This window comes from Lonchura striata, chromosome 5 (assembly GCF_050655825.1).
Source record: "Lonchura striata isolate lonStrDom1 chromosome 5, ASM5065582v1, whole genome shotgun sequence".
NCBI lineage: Eukaryota > Metazoa > Chordata > Aves > Passeriformes > Estrildidae > Lonchura > Lonchura striata.
In genome coordinates, this window is record NC_140707.1 from 43,045,565 (window position 1) to 43,068,263 (window position 22,699).

Below are 22,699 nucleotides of genomic sequence, written 5' to 3' on the forward strand. Positions count from 1 at the left end.
ACATCAATAACAGGTTTACTTGTTACAATGAAATAGTTTCTTTACACAGATTTTTTCATCAGTTTAACTTAATCCAGAATAAGTCTGTTCAGCTTCCATCTGTAAAAAGGTGCTAATCATTCTTTTAACCTATTAAAAAAATTAGGTTCTGCTCTTCAGACTAGCTGTCATTTAAACAAGTATGGCTTACCTGGTTAAAAGCTAGTATTAAATTGCTTTTAATTCTTCCATAAACTTGTTCTTATCTTTAAGGATGATTTAGGAGTAGCCACCCCAGGCAGTATGAACCTCATTATATCATTGTGGAATCAGACTGCAAGTTGACATTGATCTATATATTTTAGTTACATCAGTCTCGCAAATGAAGTATTTGCAATGTGAATGATGTGATATCCATGTCACCAAACCTGAACAAATTTCAACTAGCTACAAGGATTCTGCCCATCCATATACTGGCTATCGTTCTGAAATTGAACTTGTCATCCCATCATATATATTTGATTTAGAAATCACCCTTTTAACATCTTCCAGACCAAATCAAGCCACCTGAAAGTGACATCAAAGTTCTCAGTCCAGAATGAATTCTTTCAAGAAACTATGCACAGTAATAAATTCATTCTGCAGAATACAAAGTTCAGTTCCTTGAAAATGGACTGCTCTCAAATGACTTTCTTGTGGCACAGGGATGGGAGAGGGCAGAACCAGGCAGCCATTGACACTTTGCACAGTGACTGCAACATACCCACTAGTACCCTTTTTCCAGTACTTGTCTAAGAAGATGGTCTTTTTCACTGTCCTTGAGTTGGAATAAAATGAATAAGGCAGTCTAGCTTTGTAGGATTACAGACTTAATTGCACGTAGTTGAAGCTACTGAATTTTGTCATTTACCTTTGAGGTAGTAGGTGTGGGGCTTAAATATTTCAGTGAGATGTGCTTGCACCTTTCAGCATCACTAAATAAATATGAATAATTTGTTTCTCTGTTTTTCCTAGTGCTCCAGAAGCATTATGACTATGAAAGAACCTTGATTTCTTTTTGCTTAAGTGGAGTCTCCCATGGAATATATTAATACAAAACAATACAGAAAGAAAGGCATTGAACATAAGCAGCTTTACAAAAGGGAAAGCTGAGTGACACCTAGAATTGCCAGCATCTTTCAGCTCTGTCAGGGGACTCAGTTTGTCTTCTTGCTACCAAGATAGTAATTATACTGTAAAGTCTAATCACATCTGAAATTTCTGTCGTTGGTTTTTTGGGATTTTTAAGGGAAAGTGAGAAGATGATGCAGCTCTTAGGTGCCCAGTGAGCATTTGTTTGCTGAAGAGGCTGCAGAGTGCTGGTCATAATTTTGTGGGCATTATTCCATTATGAATGAGATTGAAGCCACAAACTAGTGCAACATATTAAGTGAGCAAAAAATGACAGACCTGCAGTAAGTCTGGCCCCTGCTGCAGCAAATGTTCAGCCTGGCAGGACAAAGCAATGAATATTCCAAGTTCTTATTTCTTATTCTTTTAAAAATAAACTGTGCCCATTTTGCTCTTCAGACCATATGGCATGAATCATTTCAGTGAAGCATTCATCACATCATGATTTACACTGACATTATTTCTTAGAAGTTAAGTGGTGGGGCTTCACTGGGGGCAGCTTCATGTATTACAGCCATTCTTGTTGCTTTCACTTGTTTCACTGAAAGTAACTTCATCAATCTCAGCTCAAAACCAGAGTTATGGGAGTAAAACCCAAGCACAAAGAGTTCCTGCTTTTAGGTTTTCTGGTTGAAACTTAATTTACTCATAAATGTACACAAGTTCATGTATGATGTAGTCATAGGTGCCTGATTGCTACTTTGTTTTCATTTTAAGTAAGTACAACAGAGAAAAGTCTTCTGATAGTTATAGCAAATACATATTTAATAAAAAATGCTGAATATTTAAATGGCAAAGAAGTTATGTGATCAGGAGTGTGAGTTACCTGAGAGGGATTCCCTGAGGTCAGAGACCTGCTACCAAGTCCTGGCAGCCTGTGTCAGTAACACCATAAGGCTGCAGGGCTGTCCAGGAAAGACTGTGAATAAGGGCAGCACAGACACTGTGCTGCATCCATAAGGAAACTGAGGATGTAGATTTGCAGCAGCTCCCTCTTTCAGCTCTTAATTATCTTTTATCACTACCTGTTTCTTTTTTTTTTCCATGGATTTCCCACAATCAAGTGAATTTTCTGTGGGGTTTTTCCCCCTATTCACCCCAGCTGAGAGACCATGGTAAGGAAGAACTTCTGCATATAGTAAGACAAAATTATTTCTCTGCTAGTCATGTTCACAGTGTGACCTTGGGAAATCACTTAAAACTCTGTACTTCAGGTGTAACAGCACAGTGTTACCTGAGTAGTAAAGAGGGTAGACCAGAATTTAATAAATAGAAGAAATAATAATAATCATCATACTGTCCTTGATTGATAAAATGTAAAATATCAGACTATTCTAGTTAAAATAAAAGAGAGGAAACATGGAATATTATTAAACGATGGGAATAGTTTACTTCTAAAAAAATCCCTGAATCAAAACATAAAGTGGCAAATGTTGGGTCTTAAATGTAAGGCTGAGACACTTTCAGAATATGAGGCATCCATTCCACTGGGGCTTGACTCACAAGTCATACTTCACAATTTATAGCAAAACTGGATTCTTAACATATTGGAATAAAGATTTTTAACAAGCTTCCATCTGTTAAACCAGCGAATTGGCTTGGTCTGATCATGCTTGCTGTTTTAATAAATAGCCAGCATCATTTTTCAAACCACAGCTTTCAAATTAGTTTGGAGCATTTCAACTCGCACTAGTTGTGGCCAGTCCTGAAAGGTTGACTTTGCCGTAGGTTTGGAGGAGCCTGCAGCACACAGAGGGCCTCCCATCCTGGTGGCTTGGAAGAAAGGCATACCAGTGCCATTTAGGAAGGGTGGGCTGAGAAGTGACCTCAGGATAGCCACTTCCTTGACTAATGGTATTGCAAATGAGACATAATTGGTCTCAAACAGGAAGGGAGTGAACCACTAAAGTCCGAAAGCAACTCCCTGTCTGGAAGGTGTGTTTGCCACAGCAAAAAAAAGCTACTCTATTAGCATGGGAAAATGTACTGAGGGCATATTTGCCTTTTTGCTGGGTTTTTCTTTTTCAACTGCACAAATGAAAATGTCTACAAAGAAGTGTGCATGGAATTAAATTCTTGCTTTTCCCTCTCTACCACAAGACTTTTAGGATGTATCTATATTTTTCAATCACTTTATATATTAATATTAAATGTTAAAGCAAAGCATCAGTAAAGTTAAAATGAATATTTATGGTCCAGAGTAAAGCAGTCAAAAAGCTATCAAAAATAAGTCATAATGGGAGAGGTGGTTTAAAAAAAGGTGCGATTAAAAACATGACTATTAACAGCTAAAAAGATACACTAGCATGAAATGCTGAACATGCTTGTGTTATACAACATGCTTCTCAAGTCCTGAGTGATAGGAGTATCCCAAACAGGAAGTGATGGGGATTTGGATGCTGACCATCAATCTATACAGTCAGAGTTTTTCTTACCAGACAACAGAAATAAATGAATTGTACAGTTAATTTTTTCTTCTCTGTCTTCTCTATTTCTGTATCCATGCTCATCAGTTTCTCACTCATACTTTTGTGGGGTGTTTGATCCAAACTTTTTTCCCCTCTCCATCTCAATCTTGTCCTTGTCCCAGTTCCCCTTATAAACTTCAAGAGAATGCAAATCACAGGAAGTGACAAAGGTTCGGAGAAATGGTGCTTAAATAGTCTAATCCATGTGAGGCAGTTGAGGTGACACAGCTGAAATAATAATTTAAAAAATAATAAATTAAAGGAGCGTGAAGCATTTGAGCCCAGAATATTGAAATCTGACAGCACTAGAAGCAAATAAAAAAGGTATGATGTGGCCTTTAATGAATGGAGTCTTCCTCTCATGGAAAAATTCAATACAAACTCATATGTGCACACATCCATGCATATACATATGTATTTATAAAAGCAGGTCCTTAATTTATATTTCAGGTTGGGGGAGGTTTTGGTTGTTAGTCTGTCTGTTTCAGATGATTCACCTAGGTACTGCTTTTGTGAAAACTTCTTAGTTAGTATAATTCTATTGGATTGTCCTAGGAAAAAAATTAAGGTGTTTTTGGAAAGCTTATTTTCCTTTCCCTTGAACTGTAGGCCTTTTTTTAAATAGTAACTCAGCCTTTTGGTTTTCTTTCACCCCTTTCACCCCCTCTGTTGCTATTCCTTGAGAACTGTGGGTGCCCGATGAAGTGGTGAACATCACATGATGTCACTTAGCAACCTGATGTTCATAAATAGCAACAATCATTTTTCTAATGGCTACTTTCCCCATCAGAAAAATGTTTAGACCCATTCCATTCTGACAGAATTCTTCATCTGACTTCCAGTATATTTGTTGCTTATGCTTTCCTTTCTGGGGGTCCAATTTCACATGATTATATCATGGCTGATGCTATTAGGATGCTTCTAACTTTCTTCTGAGCTTCCTGGTAACATGTAATGACAATAATTGTTAGCACCATTGAAGCTCTTTTAGAATAGTCTCCTCTCCCTTTTCCTAAATGCCTGCATTGCATAAGTTTCAGATGCTCTCAACATACTGTGGGTGAAATGAAATCAGAAGGGTCATCCACAATTGATTTTCATATTTTTAAATACCTTTGGGGAATGCTCAGGAAGGTCAGAGATTTATCAATTCTTTCAGAAAGAATCTGGTAGAACTTGTGTGTATCCTCTTAATATTAGTATAATAATTCAAAATATTGGCTTTGCTGTGAAGGAGTATCTCTGTTGAATGACAGATTTTTGCAAAGAGCTTACCTTCACATGAGTATTAAGATGGAAACCAGAAGATAAGATTATAAACTATGGAAAGTAGAATTTGCAAGCCTTTGAAAAGAATCTTGCAAAAAATCATTTAGGAAGTACAGTGGAATCATACAGCCATCTAAGCCCAGCTTATCCTCAAGGAGTTCTCTGAGAGCACAGAAGGAAAATCAGCCCCAAATCCTGTCCAAGCAGCATCAGTTCTCCCCTCCCTAGCCATATGGCTGCTCCTCAGAATGCTGGGCTCTGTAACTGAGAAGAGGGAGTAACGTGCTTCCACAAATCCTCCAGCTACTCTGTAAATACTCCTCTCCCTCTTACTATTTGCATTGGTAATTCATATACTAAGTAATGGCTGAATGACACAGGGAAAAATATCTGGTTTTCTTGCTCCCTTTATTGTTTTTTTTTTTTTACTTGGTATAAAAAAATAATTATACTACAGAAGAGAGAAATAAGGAAGACTGTAGTTCCTTTCTATTTCCCAGACATCTTTGTCATTCATACCTTCTATCTGTGGATTTGCATTTTAGTTCTATAAAACTGGGGGGAAAAAACCCTCTGATGAAAACATGATGCCCCAGAGATCTCTGCTGCTCTCACATAGCTGCAGTATCTCATACCAGCAAACTATTGCTATCTGAGATACTTTAGGCACAGCAGCTCATGTGTGGAGGGTGACAGCAATGAAATCACTACAAGCAGTCTGGAAATTCAACTTCACTGTGGTAAAGCCAGAAGAATAAAAACTGCAAAGTAAACTGCCTTCTCTTGCTGAGGAAAGTGAGGACAGAGGTACCTAATAAACAGCTCTCAGTCTAATAAAACCTTTAAACTCAGTTTAACAGGAGAGTCAGATAAAGTGATATGTGTAATATATTACTTTCTAGGTTTTCTTCCTGCAAGCAAGCAAAATTAAGACTAGTGTAATGAAAGATGAATTAATCCAAGCTGGGATTTGATGTAAATTACACAGACTGAGAAAATGAAAGAAAGATTATGGCCTTTGCAAATGCATTTTTTATTCTCTGCCAATACAAGTTTTGTTGTTTTTTTTTTTAATTCACATTTTTGTTATAATATACATGATGAGATTATTCACAGAAATCATCAAATTCAGGGTGTGCTGGCTGGAGACATAGAAAGTCCTTAGCCTGATTACTTCCCAAGATATTTTTATTTGCCTCATAATCCTTTTGCATTTTACAGTGTGAATTAGAGGTGGAAGACATACCTCAATCAAAGACAGGTTATGGGGTGTAGCAAAACTAAAATCTCAAAACAGTTATGAGCTGCAATGAAGATAATTTAGGAAGGAAGAGTATTTCATGCTCATTGTATGTCAGTAGATGGTGCTCTGTATACTATCTACACACACAATGTATATGTGTAGAATGGTTTTACAGATGGTGATTGTTATGTTGCCTTCCCTTGGTGCAATGGAAAGAACTCTGGGAAAAAACCTACATATTAAATTCAAGCTATTCACAATTCTAGTCACATTTACTTGAAAATATACATTTTGCCCCTTATCGTCCAACTCATCTTTGAGTTCCGGTGTGATCATAAAGGGGCTTACTTCAGGAGATCTGGCTTCTGCAGGAAAATATCATGTAGCAAGTAAAAACAAACTAACAAATAGGTTTGTTCACAGCTTAACTGCATTTCATTGGATGCTCCATACACAGAGCTACATGTTGCATTTAGATCCATTTAGGTATTTATCTGGGAATTACATTCCTTAATAGTCTTTTAAAACCCAATTTAACAATAACAATAAATTTACTTTCAATACATTTTATGTTAGCTCTTGATGCTGACCTTCCCAAATTATAATTCTCCTTATTTGTTCTGAACATTAGGGGCCATCTCTAATGCATTAGTATTATTTAGGACTTCTTTTGTAGGAGCTTTTGCTCATCCTTGTTTTATTTTTTTGCAATATAGGCACCCATTCAGACACCAAACTACCTAAAAGATTTCCAGTCATAAATAGGACTAAAAAGTAAGTAGTGCTGAGACATGACCAAACTTTAATGTATGCTGTTTCCTATTTCTTTTACTAAATGAAGAGTTCAGCATCTTGCAAGACAGGAAGCTCTCTGTTACGAATCACAGTAGATACAAAGCATGTAAGTTGTCAATGGCCCAGTTGTGGCAATGGAAAAGTTCCTTTTTGACAATTTGAGTACACCTTGTAGGCACCCAGAGATCTTTTCCCCACTCCTTTCTAACACAGGGCTGGTGCTCCTTGCTCTCAATTAAAACATAGAGATGGTGAAAAAGTATTTTTAGATGAAAGAAGTTGGTTTTGCTGGTGATTCCACTGAGACGCTGTGTTTCAAGAAGAAAAATATGGTGGACAGAAGGAAGGAGTCAGGATAACATGCAGGAGCAGTTTCTAGGCCAGTTTTCAGCTCTATTGTTTTCTTGAAGACAAGTTAATGGAGGGGCCCAAGTCTTCCCTGGGTTTTGCATGCTACCAGCTGCAATGCCGTGATGTGAAAACCCAGCCTATCTTTCATAAAGCATGAAAAGTCCTGGATGCGGAAGAACAAAGCTCATAAATCTGATTGATCTGAGCAACAGATAGCTTAGTTATCCACTGGGAAATACCAAGGGACAGGCAAGGGTCCAAGGGTTGCTGTTGCTCTAATTACCAGTCAAATTGTGTTTCTTAATCACTAAGAAAAGAGGGATGGAGGTTGTATATTATAACTCACTATTTCTGCATTTTCTATATTGTGGGAGATCCAAATTTGAACCTCTACTGTGCAGCCTTTGGTCACACCCCTCAGGTGATGCTCCCACACCTGTCTGCCAAGCCCTGCCGCGCTCCCGCCCCAAATCCCTGATCTCAGCCCCGGCTAGCTCTCGTCCTGGGGCGAGGGCGGGCGATGGAGGCACCCTCCGCCGCTCCCAGCTGGGGTTTGGAGAGTGCCTTTGTGGGTTCCGGGCAGCGCTAGCAAGCCTCGCGGTGGTAAATGAAGAGCGGATCCTGCTGGGGGCTAAGTCCGAGTTTATTGTAGCCCAACGGGGCCAAATATCCTAGAACGATGCCAGCCAACAGGAACAAGCACAAGGTGCTTGCACTGGCTTATAAACTGTAAGGGAGGGGTATCCAACGACCAATGGGGATAGGGATAGGGGGTGGCTCCGGGATGGGGGGATATGGTGGGGTCCAATGGGGGAAGGATATGGGGGGAGCCCCAGGTCCTCGCCCAATCACCCGGTGCCCTGAGTAGAAGCTTCTGGATGGATGGGAAGGGGCACCGAGTGATAGACAAGGCACCCGGGGGGGGGTAAAATGCCTCTTTCAGGGTGATGGATAGATACTGGGAAGGCGGGAAGGGAGGACAAGGCGGGAAAACTGGGGATAAACCAAGTTGCACACGGGGGTACAAAGGAATAAACCAATACATAATACAGGGATAATAAAACATACAAATAACGCAACTCCACAAAGCCCCATCAGCCCATCGTGCATTACCATATCCCAACTGCTCTCCCTGCTCCATGTCCCCAGCCACTGCCCCCACCACGTCCCTGACCCCATCCCACCAGGCTGCAGGCTGAGGCTTTCTCAGGCAAGCCTTCTTCTTGAAAAATGTCAGTTATGAATAAATTGGTTTCACTGAGAAATTTCTAGAATTAAGTCCACCCCTACCTAGCTGCATGCCTTGGAAATAGGCCTTTTTGACACAGAAAATATGTGTTCTATAGAAAGCACATTGCACTAAAGACATTTTTCAGAGAGCCTGGTGGATGGAACTATCACCATCACTTTGGAGCACTGACACCAGCACTGATGGGGTCCAAGCCTGGCACTCTAAGCCCAAGGGGTTACTCAGACAGGGTGAACTACTGGGACTAATTCACACGCCCTCCTTACTGAAGAATTTTAGTAAATCAAGAATCATAGATAAATTATGAAGAACCTCTGTTTTGTAAATCCTGGCAGATACCTGGGGCTGCCCAGCAACTTACTATTTGATATGATTGCACCTGTATGTCCAGCCAATATATAATATAAATTCACACATTAAATACTAGGCAATGAGTGATTTCAGACACTTTTTAGTGTGGAGTAGATAAAGCAACTGAATGTGTCTGTAAGTGCCTACAGAAACACCTGAGGAAAACAGTCCTTGCTCTGAATTTAGCTCACAATCCCTATGAGATGCAGTTGGCTGTCCATGAAAAGGGAACACCTCCTGGAAGTATTGCAAAGGAAACCACTTGGTAACAGTGAGAAGTGCAAAGGCAGTACAGCTGTACAGAAAGGGGGCAGGTTACTGCACTTGACAGAGTGAGACACTGTCTTGAAATACAGATTTCAGCTGGAAAAAATATATTTTCAAACCAAAATGTTAAGTAAGTTTCTTCCTAGATTCTACAACTGTAGTAAACATTTATATAGAGATGACCAATTTGAGAATCAAAAGGAAGATTAACAGCTTTAGTTTTATATGCTAGCAGCCAAATTCATTTCTCACTTTGTGGAATTCATCCAGGCTTCTACTCTCTAACTTTAGTGAGTTATTCCAGATTTAAACCAGTGTAAGCAAGGGCAAGTTAAAAATACTTGTGCCACAATTGGCCTTGAAAATATATTTCTCCATGACCGTCATTAAACTGACTGCTGAGGCAGACAGCATGTCTTGCCCATAATAATTTTGTATTTGCTTCTTTTTCTCAGTCCTTAAAATGAGTTCATGACTTCATGACTCGAAGAGTAAATGCATTATATAATGAATACACTTTTTATTCAATATTTGGGGGAAATTAAAGTAAATGTTGTGAGTAATAATACTGCCTGGAAAAAGCAGTGATAATAATTCTGATGAGGGAGTCAATAGGAAGGCATTTAGTTAATCCTGTGGTCTGAGGTAAATGGCAGACAATCATGTAAACCAAATTAACACCATAAAACAAATACAAACAGCATTACCCCATCAGTTCTTAGCTACTCTCTTATTTTCTTCAGAATACCATTACATGAAAAGGTTAGGGCTTAGATACTCAAGTAAATCTAATTCCATAAATAATTTGTCATCCTTTCTCCAAAACTGACCCAATCTCCACTCCTGCAAGCAGATCTCACGCAGATGGACCTTTGGAAACAAGCTTTGCCTAATGCATTTCCTCCCTATTATTCTGGTACCTGAGCATTACACAGAGAGAGGGGGATTAGTGAGAAAAGAGAAAAACCACACAACTGTTGCAATAATTATGTTATCAAATTTCAGTGCAGACAGTTAAGTGAAAGGAACCTTGCTAAAGTATCACCACCTGGGATAAGCTCCTGGGAATGAGTACATTTTCTTTGGATTATATGTTTTGTTTGGGAGAAGAATTTATGATGTTTTCTTTGGGGTTTTATAAAGCAAATATTCATAATCTATCAGCAAATTTGATTTCTGGTCACTCTGTTGTTTCCTTCTGCTCTTCATTAATCCTGGAGGATTCTACATAATTTTTAGATACTTTCCATGAATATGGCACTTTGGCTAAATATCATAAGATGTACTTTGGATGCCTCAAAGGCCATTTCTTCATACCTTTATACACAGACCTGAACAGAATATCAGAGGATGGACAATTTGAGACTTAAAAAACAAAACAAAACAACCTACTTATTTTTCATTAATTAACGGAATTGAGTAAATGGGAATCTCAGAAGGATTTTGGAAAAGTGAATATTCTTTATTTTCCCAAGTTATCTGAGATAAACTAAATTCCAGCTCTCAGATGAATGTGATTACTAGATTAAAATATCCACCTGAATAATGAAACTAGCATGTTCTACCAAGAGAAAAGGGTAACAAAGTATTTTCTTGCTCTTTTTTTTTTTCCTGTTTATGCAGTATATGTATGTTGCTTAAGAACGAACAGTATAGTTATTTCAATATGTCAACTGTTAAAGGGCAAAATGCTAAAATCAGGTGCCAGCCCAGAATCCTTGTCCCTGTTCAGTCCTGACCTGGCAGTTTGCCATCCCCAGGGGAAGTCAGTGGGGATTTTCCTGTGTATATTAGGAATGACAGGAAATACACATAGAAGAGAAATTGTCCATCTGCTGCAAATCTCTATTATGTTGTTCTGCTCAATTTTACCCAAATATCTTCATCTCCAAAAGAAAGAGGAGGAAAAAATACTACTGGAATAGAGAACAGCTTTTCCTACTTTAAACTCAGAATTTGTGCAAAACATTGAGTGCTTTGTCCATGATTCATGAAATTTTATGAGCATTAACTATAAACATTAGAACTTTTTGTAATGCACAGATGTCACTATGGTAGACTTTGAAGAACCTTTCTACGCATTTTGTATTGTCCTTTCCCTGTTGCCCTTCTTGTTGTATTTTTTCTCCTAATGACAAAGCAGATTCTAATTAGATTTGTAAAAAAATGTACCCAACTATTGGTCATTATTGAGAATTAGTAAAGAACTCACTGTTAAGAAATAAAAAAAAAAAAAAATTAAGAGGGATACGTGCATGTAGTAAAGAGGTGTCATGGAATGACAGGAAAAGGGCAGCACCTTTAAATTAAGAAAGGAAAATGATGTAATAATGATTAAACCACAAAACAGAACTCCAACACAGTGAATGAGCAATGAAAATAAGGTAATAAAAAGGAGTACTGAACTAACTCATGAGACATGTTATTACAGTGAACATTATGCTAGGACTGTTTATTTTGCTTAGCATTATGGCCACCTTCAAGGTTGCTATGACAAATGTGTGAGCATTTAAGGGAAAATGAACATTTTTTTTTAACTAAAAAGGCATCTAGCAGCTCTCTGCCTACTCGATTACCTAAATTACATGCCACATAAATTTAACTTCATTAGCACTAAACAAATGTTAATGTTAACCACTTATGGGTTAAAGCAATTTTTGAAATATTCATCATGTTTCTCTGTTGACATTCCTCATTCCATAAATTGTAATCCATGCAGTTTTGCTTTACTCAAAATGTAAGGCACAATAACAGCACCTAAGTAATAAGTTCTACTAGCTAAAGGGTTGATCTAGTTCAAAAATGAATAGATACGGCTTCTACTAGAATTAAGAGATATTAAAGTTTTTCGTAACTGGCCTTTCAATGACTTTTTTCTCCCTGGCACTGAAAGAGTCTTATTCATGCATGACTAAGTGACACAAAAATTTATGCAAGGTTCTTACAGCAGAGGGAGTAAGGGAGGAAAAGCACAACAGGGTTTCTCCATGCAACTTACAAAAACATTATAAATGTGGTTCATTCATTGAGCAGTGACAAACTCAGAGTCCTGCTACCAGCTGGAATAGAGGTACTGGACCAAACAAAGAAGGAAAATGGAATTTGGACAACCACAGTCTGAAAGTGAGCTAAAACCAGAGCACAACAAGGTCATTGGAACCCAACGCACAGGAGGGTTGCACATGCACAGGGCTGTTCTCCAGGTTGTAATCCAAGATTAACTTCTAAAGATTGGGTGTTTGGGATGTTTGGTGGCATAGGAAGCAGGTAATGGGTTCCCACCTAGCCTGTCAGGATGTGTAAGGGGAGTGGTAGAAAGCTACATTAGCCTTGCAGCATTTGAAGCTGTGCAGGTAGTGCTTATTAATGTATTTAAACAATGAAAATACTAAATGGTGAGTGGAGTCACAATGGAAGCTCTGAGATAAGAAGCAAAGATGATGTAAAAAGAAGAATATAATATCAGGGAGCCAAACTAATCACATTTCACCATTTCAAACGGAATAGATCAATTTCCTCTGCTGGGACCTCAAGCTGAAGGCACATTGCCCTCTAACCTGACAACTAAAGATATTATGTGTGATAATATTGATGGAAACCTTGTTATGTGCTCTTGGTTTCCTGAAACATTTTTTAGGAGTAGCTTTTTAGGCAAGTTTTTTTTCTATTTGCTCCTGGGGGATGATTGTAAAGAAACTATCATGGTTTGTACGTTTTAACACAAGGTTTGCAATTTCATCATATAGCTGAATGGTGATGAGATGAGGTGCAACTCTGTCACTGCCAGATTAACAAAAAGCATCAGGAGGCTTCAAGTCACAGCACAGAAACCTCTAAGACTACAAGTGATACTGATCATGTTCATGCCTGATGTTTGCTGTTGAAGATTCAGGCTTATAACAGATCTCCTAAAGAACTGTTCATGACACTGACAAAAGAGCTCTACAGCAGCAGAAGTGCATACAGATGACGCACTTCTACAAATGTTCCCAAAGCTAATGCTCTTCTAAAGCTACAGCCAGCAAGCAGCATAAAAACCTAAACTTGCTTCTCAGGGAACAATGAATGTAAGCAAACAAGTGACTGAGAACAAGAGAGAAAAAACCACAAAACAACCTAAAACACTTTTCTAGGATTTATTTGCTGGTGGGAGAGAAGCAGAATCTCCTTGCGGTGGAGATTTTGCTTGAGACACCACAATTTGTTTACCTGGCTATGGAGATTTTGCTTAAGATACCACAATTTGCTTCAACATCAGGCTGGGTATATTTGCCATTCCTTGGGAAATGCTGTGGTTCACTAAGCTCTGCTCAGCTGAAAAGAAACTTTTCATGCCATGCCTCTACAGAGTGCTGCATGCAATATTTATGTTGGTAGAAGAGCCAAAATGACTGTGTTTGAGTTAAACAGATGAGCAGAACTAATGCAGGGGTTGAGCAAGGCTGAATACCAAGCTGCTAAGGTAAACCCCAGCTCAGCTTTCTCATTCTGGTCAGCTTCTGCTTGAAAACATTGAAATGAATTTATACAGATTACGTGTAGCATCAGCCATCAATAACTCATCTGGAGCTATTTCACCTGAAGAGGATGTCAATAAACCACTGTAAGACATTGTTTACATGTTATCTAGCTGACTGATTAACTGCTGCTTGCTCACTGACATACATACTGGATGGACATAAAAGGTTTCAGCAAGCACAAGCTTTTGGATAAAACCAAGACTGTGCACTCAGCAATCCTTGGCATTCACCACATTGTATGAGCCCAGTTATGATTTTAAGCAATTTTATATTCTGAATGCCTGAAATCAACAATCAGCGTAAGTTCCTATATTCAAACATATAATTGACTTGGAGGATACTACAGAAAAAAACCACATTAGAGAAAGATCTTTGCTTCAGTTCTGATTTGACATCACAAATTACTGTCAGCTGTGATTTAACAGTCAGTATCAAAAGACAAAGGTAAGTTTTCAGGTATTGTGCTGATTGACATGATGACATGGCAGGCTTTTGAATAAATCTGCATAGGATAGCTAGACTATGCCTACTGACACTAAGCTGCACCGTTGATACCTACTCCTTTACTAGCTTTCTCCACTTTTTAAGAAATCAAGGTAAGAGTGAACTGACAATCTTTCAAGATCTTCTTTAAAACTGTCGCTGTAGATGTGTTACTGACAAGTTACTTACTGTCCAAAAAAGGAAGAAAAGAACTCACTGAAAATTCGACTAGCATGTTGCAACCGGTCACATTTCAGGAGTTCTGTGAAGTCTAGTAAGTAACTATCCAAGCATGTCAATAGGTGGTGAGAGTACTGCAAGTAGAATTGATCTTCAAAGTCAGAGATATAGTTAAGCAATTACTGCACCATGTAGTGGAAATAGGGAAGAAAAGACCATTGCAAGGTGACTGCAACTGATGAGGTGCCATCCATGTAAATATGTAACCTGAAATTCCTCTTGGGCTGCATCACAGATGTCAAAGTTCCACCAAGTCCTGGCAATGTGTTCACCAAATGCTTTGACAGCCAAGATTTTCATCTCAAGTGATGTTGTGATAGTATGTCAGTTGCTGTGTTTTTGCAGACATGAGTCATTAATGATGTCAGCCTTTCCTAAATGACCTTTGCAACACGTGGGAGCAGTTCCATTTAAATGTTCTTACATCCAGTTGCCACACACACAGTTTTAAACTGGGCATGCTTGAAGATCTTTTCTGCAGTACAAACATTCATTACACAAGGTGAGATTTTTTCACCTACCCAAAATTTTTAGAAGGCAAGCAATCCCAGAAGAGGTCCACACACATAGCAGGACTAGTTTGTTCATTTACAAGTCTGTATCACTTTGATGTCTTCTTGCAAAGGACAGTTCTTTAGCCAACAACCTGATAAGGAAGCCTACATTTTTAGAGGTCATTTGAGGGTAAACAACAGTAACACAACCCATCACTGAGTTAGTACATGCTACTTATCAATCAAGGAGCAAGCCCAGGTGGTGTTCTGTCCATGTCTACAAAAAGACTCCACTGTATAACCTTATTATTGCCTGCTTTATGAAGAGGAAGGCTTCTATATCTTCCTCAGGAGATTAAAAGTAGATTCCCAAGTGCAAGCCCTCAGGAAAAGAGTAAAAAAATGTCTGAATCAAGGGAGCAAAGACTTGAAATAAGCTTTCCTAGTGCAGGCAGCTTTGCACTCCAGATGTAACATCCCCAAGGGTATGGTTAAAGGTAACTTCTGTCTTGTACTTCAGCAGATGTATAGCCAATTGGGAATACCTGCACTGGGCAAAGCACATTGTAAAGGTTAGTTTGGAAGAAACTATTCTATGTTATCTAGAAAATCTAGAAGTCAACAGGTTGAGCATTTTCTAAATTACTCCAAGTAATTAGCAACTGTCCTAACAAACTGTTACAATACAGATCTGCTAATGTTCTCACTCTACTTTTCCCTCTAAATGTAAATGTTTATGTTAAAGAAATTCAGAGGGAATGGAGCAAACTGCTTCAGCGAAGGAATTTCAGTAGATACATCTGGGCCACACATTCAGGGTGTGAAGTCAAAGTGAGTCTTACAGCTCTGGTACCTTACACTCCTAACTCCGGTGCCAAAGGTATACTACTGCAAGGTTGAGGAGTGACAGCATGGAAGAGTACAACCAACATAACCACTCCCACTCTCCCTTAGCTTACTTCCCACCTTATGGGAGGAGTAGGGGATTTTTCATTTGATCATTGGGCAAAATTGTTCTACTTTCCTTACACTACTGTAAAGCATATTTACCAAGAAATTCACATTCACAGCAGCATTTACCAAGAAATTATATTTACAATTAATAAACACTGGAGGAAAATACTCTCAGTAGTGAGAGCTGTCACCACACTTGTGAATGTGAGCCAGTTCAGATGTATCAGGCTGAACAAATGAGGACTGAAGGGAAAGCAAAGATGTTACTGGTCTAAGGAAAAGAGAAACCTTAGGCAATAATTGAGCGTTTTTGGAGACACTAGATAGATTAATGGAGAGAAAAGCTACAGTGAGCATGAAGTCATCAAGGATAGTGCAGGAAGGACTTGAGTCATGATCAGCATGTTATTGAGTAAGCTGATGAGCCAGACTTACCACCTCACTGCTGGCTGGAGGTAAACTAGCAGGAATCCATTGGCAACAGGACACCCAACGAGCAAACAATGCAGTTCAGGTACTTTTGAATTTTCCAGAAACACAAAAAGGGCCAAAGTTTTTAGAATATTTCATTTTTCTAAACTTCATAAAAGAGAAACAGGACTAGGAAATGTGAGCTGGCAATTACATAGTTAACATCTATTCTAGTAACCACTTGAGAAAAATGTCTGACTAAAAATGGGATGAATATTTGTATGCTTTACTTACTTACTTGTGTGTATTACTTCAATTTTTTAGTAGTGGAATGAAGTGGAATGACTCAGTCTTTTTAAGTCCCCACCCATCCTCTGGCTCTGGCTACTAAGATCAGTTGAAATTTTGTAGTAGAAACAGGGTCCCAGATTCACTGACTAGCTGCCAGCTCTGCCTGTACTCACCCACGTCCAGTGTCACCCTGCTGTTGATGCTTCAGCCTGAGCAGATGTGTGTGCCTACTAAATATACTGTGCACAGGCATTTTTACCTAGCTTGGCCCAGGCCCCAGATTCCAGCCAGGCTTTCAGAGATGCTTCTAAAATAGATTAGTAATCTGGAAAAGGTTTGGAGGACCTGAATTTTTTTTTTTAAACTAAAGTGTTCTGAAGTTAGCAACTCTGTGAAAACATTTTTGTGCCAAAAGAGCATGTGAAGCAGCTGTTCAGTATTTATGCAAACACCTGTGAATATTTTTAAGCTTACTAACACTTAGCTTTCCCCCTCACCTCAATACCATGTTAACACCTATTACTTACATTGAAAAGCCTCTGTTCATTAAATATATTAATATTTTAATAATTCTGACAGTGAAAAACATTGAGTTATAATGATGACATGACTAAAATGACAATTCTTTGATCATAACTTGAAATATTCAAGCATTAATGGTAGGATTTGCCTCAAAATTGGAGATCAGATTTAGCAGGCACAAAATCACATCACTTATTCTGAAATTATCTTGCTTCTTCAAAATTCATAATTCTCTTGAAAAAACACAGAATTGCTGATGCAGTAAGTGAATTTTGGAGATCACCTAGTCCAACCTCAAATGCCCAAAGCAGGGTCAGCTTGAGCAGAATAGTCAGGGATCTGCCTTGGAGAATTCTGAATGTCTCAGAGAATGGAGACTCATCACTTCTTTGATCAATGAGCTCCAAATGCACTAAAGTCTTTAGAACTATGACTTTAGAAATAGAAGTTTACTAATGTAGCTAACTCAGAGGTATCTGTGCAAGTCTGCCACAAACTAGAGTTAATCAGAAGCCTGGATAGCACTGCTGTTTAGAACAGCATTGTTAATTGAAATGTCTGGACAGCAGTCAGCCTTCAATACCAGTCTATTCATCTGCATAAAACATGCACCATGTACAAAGAGGAGTGTTCTGGACTAGGACTTGGCAGATTTCTGAAACACTTTCTGTTATGGAAGAGCCAGGACCTTGACTGTATCAGACTTTACTTATTAATTCAGATACACAAAAAGGCTCAGAGGCTCTGGGGAAGTCAGAAACTACATAGCTGTATTAGGAATATTTGAAATTTCTTGTGAATGCTGCATCACTTGTCAACACATCCTGAAGAGATTAATTTTGTGAGCAGAACCCAGATTATGATCCTCTTCTCCCCCTCTCTAATCCCATGATTCCACGGAGGTAATTTAACCTCTGTCCCACAGTGTACCTCTTCACCTTGCAGGGATCACCATTCTCACTTCTTACGCCTCCACCAATTTCCAGGCTTCCAAGAACTAACAGAAGACCACTAAGCCCAAGGAAGCAGGAAAAGACATTCACCATTCTCTTGAGAGAAGTAGCCCTGAAAGAAAAAGAGTTCTCTCCTTTATAAGCAGCATTTTTAATACTTAGCTGTAGAGTCAAGAAAAACAAGAACAGTGGATCCTGCACAGCTGGTGACTCAAGTGTCTCTTGTACTCTTGAAGGCCAACAATGACAACCTTCCCAAATGAATTTGTTCCACCTTGTTGGTTTCAACATAGTTCCAACAACTGTTAAATTATTTAATTCTATTACCAATGTGATTGTTAGGGCAAGAGAGCAAACCAACGATTGTTTAGAGCTTCAGTGTTTTAGTTTTTCTTCTCCCCTTGAAAAGAGTCTCCCAATGTTTTGCAGAATCCAGCCCATTGCCCATCTTGTAAACAGGTAAATGCAAATAGGTAAGAGATGAAAGAAAACTTAGGTTGAACCATATCAGACTTAGAAAACAGTTCTTTGGAATGGTCACTCTGTGGCTGAATGCTCACCTAATGGAGACAACTCCTCAGCATTACTATATTCAAGAGCGATGCAGTATTTCAAACTCTTTTGAGGCTTGCAATACAACTTATAAATACTATTTATAATGGGCATTTAGTAATCAGCAGCTATCATCATCAGATGCACACACAAATTATTAAAACTCTATATACTGGCAGAGAAAGCTGAAGACAACTTCAGAACACACTGAAAGAAAAAGGGAACAAGTTATGGAGAAAAGACAGGAAAGATCAAGTCACTGTAACACTTCCCTCACAAGCAATATAAGCAACAACAGAAAAGCACCTAAGCATATTGTCAGGTACAAAGAGACAGCCAGCTCCAGCAAAGGGCACTGATAACTGCTGACAGCAGCAATATATTTGCACAACCCCTTTCTACTTCAGAAACAATATTTTCGTATTTTCAGTTTGAAAGAAATAGTTTGCTACACCACTTGCTGTTTACATGGGATACAAAATGGTAAGTTACTTATACAAAGAGCTAGGAGGTGTCAGGTGTAAAAAGATTTGTATCCTACAAATGTAGTACTGGAAGGAGAGCCCACACAGGAATGGTTTGGCAGGCTGCAATTTTGGAGTAAGGAAGATTAGCCCATAACTCAAAGCCACTTTTACATGCAACAGTAAGTTTAATCATAACAGGCTTTCTTATAGCTACTTTCAGCACTGACCACAGAAACAGATTTGATTGATCAGTACTGGATCTGCACTGAGAAGCATGTGTTCTCTTTGAAACAGTTATTATTTGGTCAGCTTACTTACCCTAATTCATATTACTCAAAATCAGAATGCAGAAAAGGTTTTAGTTGGTGGTTTAAAAAAAAAAAATAGCAGCAAATGCTAAACATGAAGTAATTGTTCCTGTGCATTACCTTGAACTGATACAGATAATTGCATATTGCTAAAAACATTGTATTTAATTCGGTGGATACTGAGATGTACTTGGAGTCTGCCAAACCACCACTCAGCTGAAATCACAATTAATATGAGAAGCTTATTCTGTCAAAGACATTATATTCTCAAATATTCCCAAACCCCTCAATTCAGGGCATGGATATCTTGAGATACAAATTTCTTGAAGACCTGACTTATCTCTTTCTTTCCTTTTTCTTCTAGATAAAACCAAACATTCTCAGTGATTCACAGTACATATTACTCAAAGTCAAAATAAGTCAGGTCCCATTGTGTGCATACACACACTGTCCAATCTCAAATGAAAGGTATAAAATGTAGATTATTGTTTATTGTGATTCATTTACTTGTTATGTCTATTTCCAAACTTAAAAATTACAGCTCAGTGTTCTCAAATTATGGAATTGATGATACAATCCTACAGAGATTGAAGTATTTCTGTTGTGGCACAGGACCCCATAGTGATCCATAAGAGTAAGCCAAAAGGTTCAGGAAACAGTGATACAAAAGGCTGAGTATTAATTGCTAAATGACTTTGGATATTTTTTTAGAAACTGGCCACCAGCTCTGTGAACTCCAGCAACTGAGTTTGACTCAGCTGTAAAGAAAAAAAAAAAACAAACAGGAAAAAAAGTGTAAGAAACAAAACCACCACAAAACCCACCACCACAACCCCCCCCCCCAAAAAAAAAAAAAAAAAAACCAACCAAGAAGAAAAAAAGAGAAAAATGAAATCAACAAGAAAAATAAAATAACAAGAACTCTTTACCTATCCTTTTTTCTTGTTCAAACCCAGAAGACTGTGTATTAATTATTACATTAAGGTAGATTTGTCTGAGATGCAACACTAGGTTTCTAAATTGTATGAAACCATATTTAATGCTGAGCTGCTTTCTCATACATGTTTCTCACACAGTTCTATGGTTTTCTCTACTAGCTTCTCACCTTATTTGTCATTCAATTAATTTACCTATTTAATTTCTCTGGCAGAGGTGCATTTTCACAGCATCAATTAAAAGTTCAAATATCTACACTTAATAGTCCATGTAAAATTTACACCTGGCAATAAAAATTCTTCAAGATAGCAACTAATCAAATGAACAGGGAGAATTACTTTATTGGCTGTAATGAATAAGAAAACATTTGTAAAACCTAGAGACAAATACAATTCAAAATAATCTATCCTAAACCCTGACCACTGATCTTTCAAATTATGGTCTCACAGATTTCTACTTGTTCATTTTTCTTCATGGACTGATTAGTTTTCCTTCCTTTTCTGGTGTATATCTTATTCTATAACTTACACAAAACTTAGAATTATATTCAGAGATACACACTGTTGTTGTGGGGTAAAGTGGGAACTCTGATATATATATGTTATTTTATGTAAAGGAATCTTGACCTCCTCAACATGATGCCAACAACAAGTACTGCTGTGTGTACAAAGCAAACTGGTATAAGTCCATTTTTCTTTAAAACATTATAACAACTTGTAAAAATGGTTCCTACATTGAAAGATGTTGGAGGTTGAAGGTAATACATGTATTTACTTCTTTTTATTCTTTTCTTGAGCTGCAACATTTCATTTCATGTGCACTGTTCTGAGCAATCCCAACACAGAATGGAAAAACATATTCTTTTTCATTTCAAGATAGTTTTAATCTGGTAATTACAGGAAAAACATTGAAACAGTTTTTATGGTTATTATCTACTTTGTCAACTTATAAGGATATGATGTAACAAACCAGTTACAAACTTAAAGATATATTTACATTATATACTCAAAGTAACAAGCTATATTCATATTCTTTACGCAAACACCTATGGGATGAGTTAATTAAATTATACATAATTTAGTAGACACAAATAGCAGTTGAGAATGAATGGAAACAATATACACATGAGGCACTTTGAGGTCATTAGGGTGAAAAGCAAATGGCACCAAGCAAAAGAAGGAAAACCATGTACAGCTTATACCACAGCTTTAAACATGAAGGCTGCTTTTTCACCAAATGCTTTGATTTCTTTAATGAACCACAACTTTTGCAATTAAAGGAAACTTTCAGAGGAAAAAAACCCAACAAAATTAAAACCCAACAACCCCCTCAACCCCTCTCTATATTTTAAATGCACCAAATTAAACAAGTTTTATCCACCCATCTCCTTGACTGATAGTACCATAAGGCATCTTTTAAAAGTTCTTGTTTTTGTTGCCAGCCAGCGAGCCTGATCTTCATTTTTCTAATATGAATGTATAGCTGTACTAGCTGCATATTGTGCCATAAGCTTGGAAAAGATTTAAAGTCTCATTTAAACCTGGGCATTATTTACGTAAGCGTTCAACATTATCCTCCAGGTACACACAAACATATCATTCTGAGGAGAACTCATTCAAAATGGGAATGTTATATTCCAGCATGCACAATTAAGGCATTCTTCAAAAAACATTTGCTTCTCTAGGGGAAACTGCATTGGTTAAGACTGTTTGAAACATCCCTTCAATAAGCTCTCAAAGAGTTTTATGACATCATGCTGTTTACTAAACAGTTACCATAATAATTGTAGATTATCATTAGAAACTGCTCTAAACATGCACACAGCTGTAGATGTATCCTTCAAAGCTACTGAATTTCATGTGTGAGAGCACACACCTACCTGTGCATACTCACAACTTGATTTGTATCACAAAAGGCCAAATTCCTCTGCATGAGCATCAAAACTCCATCACTTTGCTGTGGGAAGAACTTTGAGAGGGGAAATAAATAAAATAATAGTAATATTAAAAAAAAAAATAAAATCCCTTTCTTAGAAGCCCAGTGACACAATCAAAAGAATTTTCATTTCATTCCTGGCTCTTATGGTCCTGTAACAGGCCATCACAACAATTTTAACCCTAACAAAATATATGGTTAAAGGATTTTTACTTCAGTGTTAATAATGAAACTTAAGAGGCACGTGAGCTAAAGTATCCCAGTCAGACTGCAAATGAGTATTCTGTAAATTCATGGCTAAAGCATCCCCTATCGTGTACCTGAAGCCGTGCACGGACAGCCCCTTAGCTGCGATGTCATCAAGAGCTTTCCCCCAGTAGATGGTGCCCGAGCGCCGCGCTCCCTGAACTTCCCCACCTTCAAGGGGAAACGATTTCCTCACTAACCGAGGCTTTCAGCGAGCCAGGGACTTAATATTCAGTGCCGGTTTC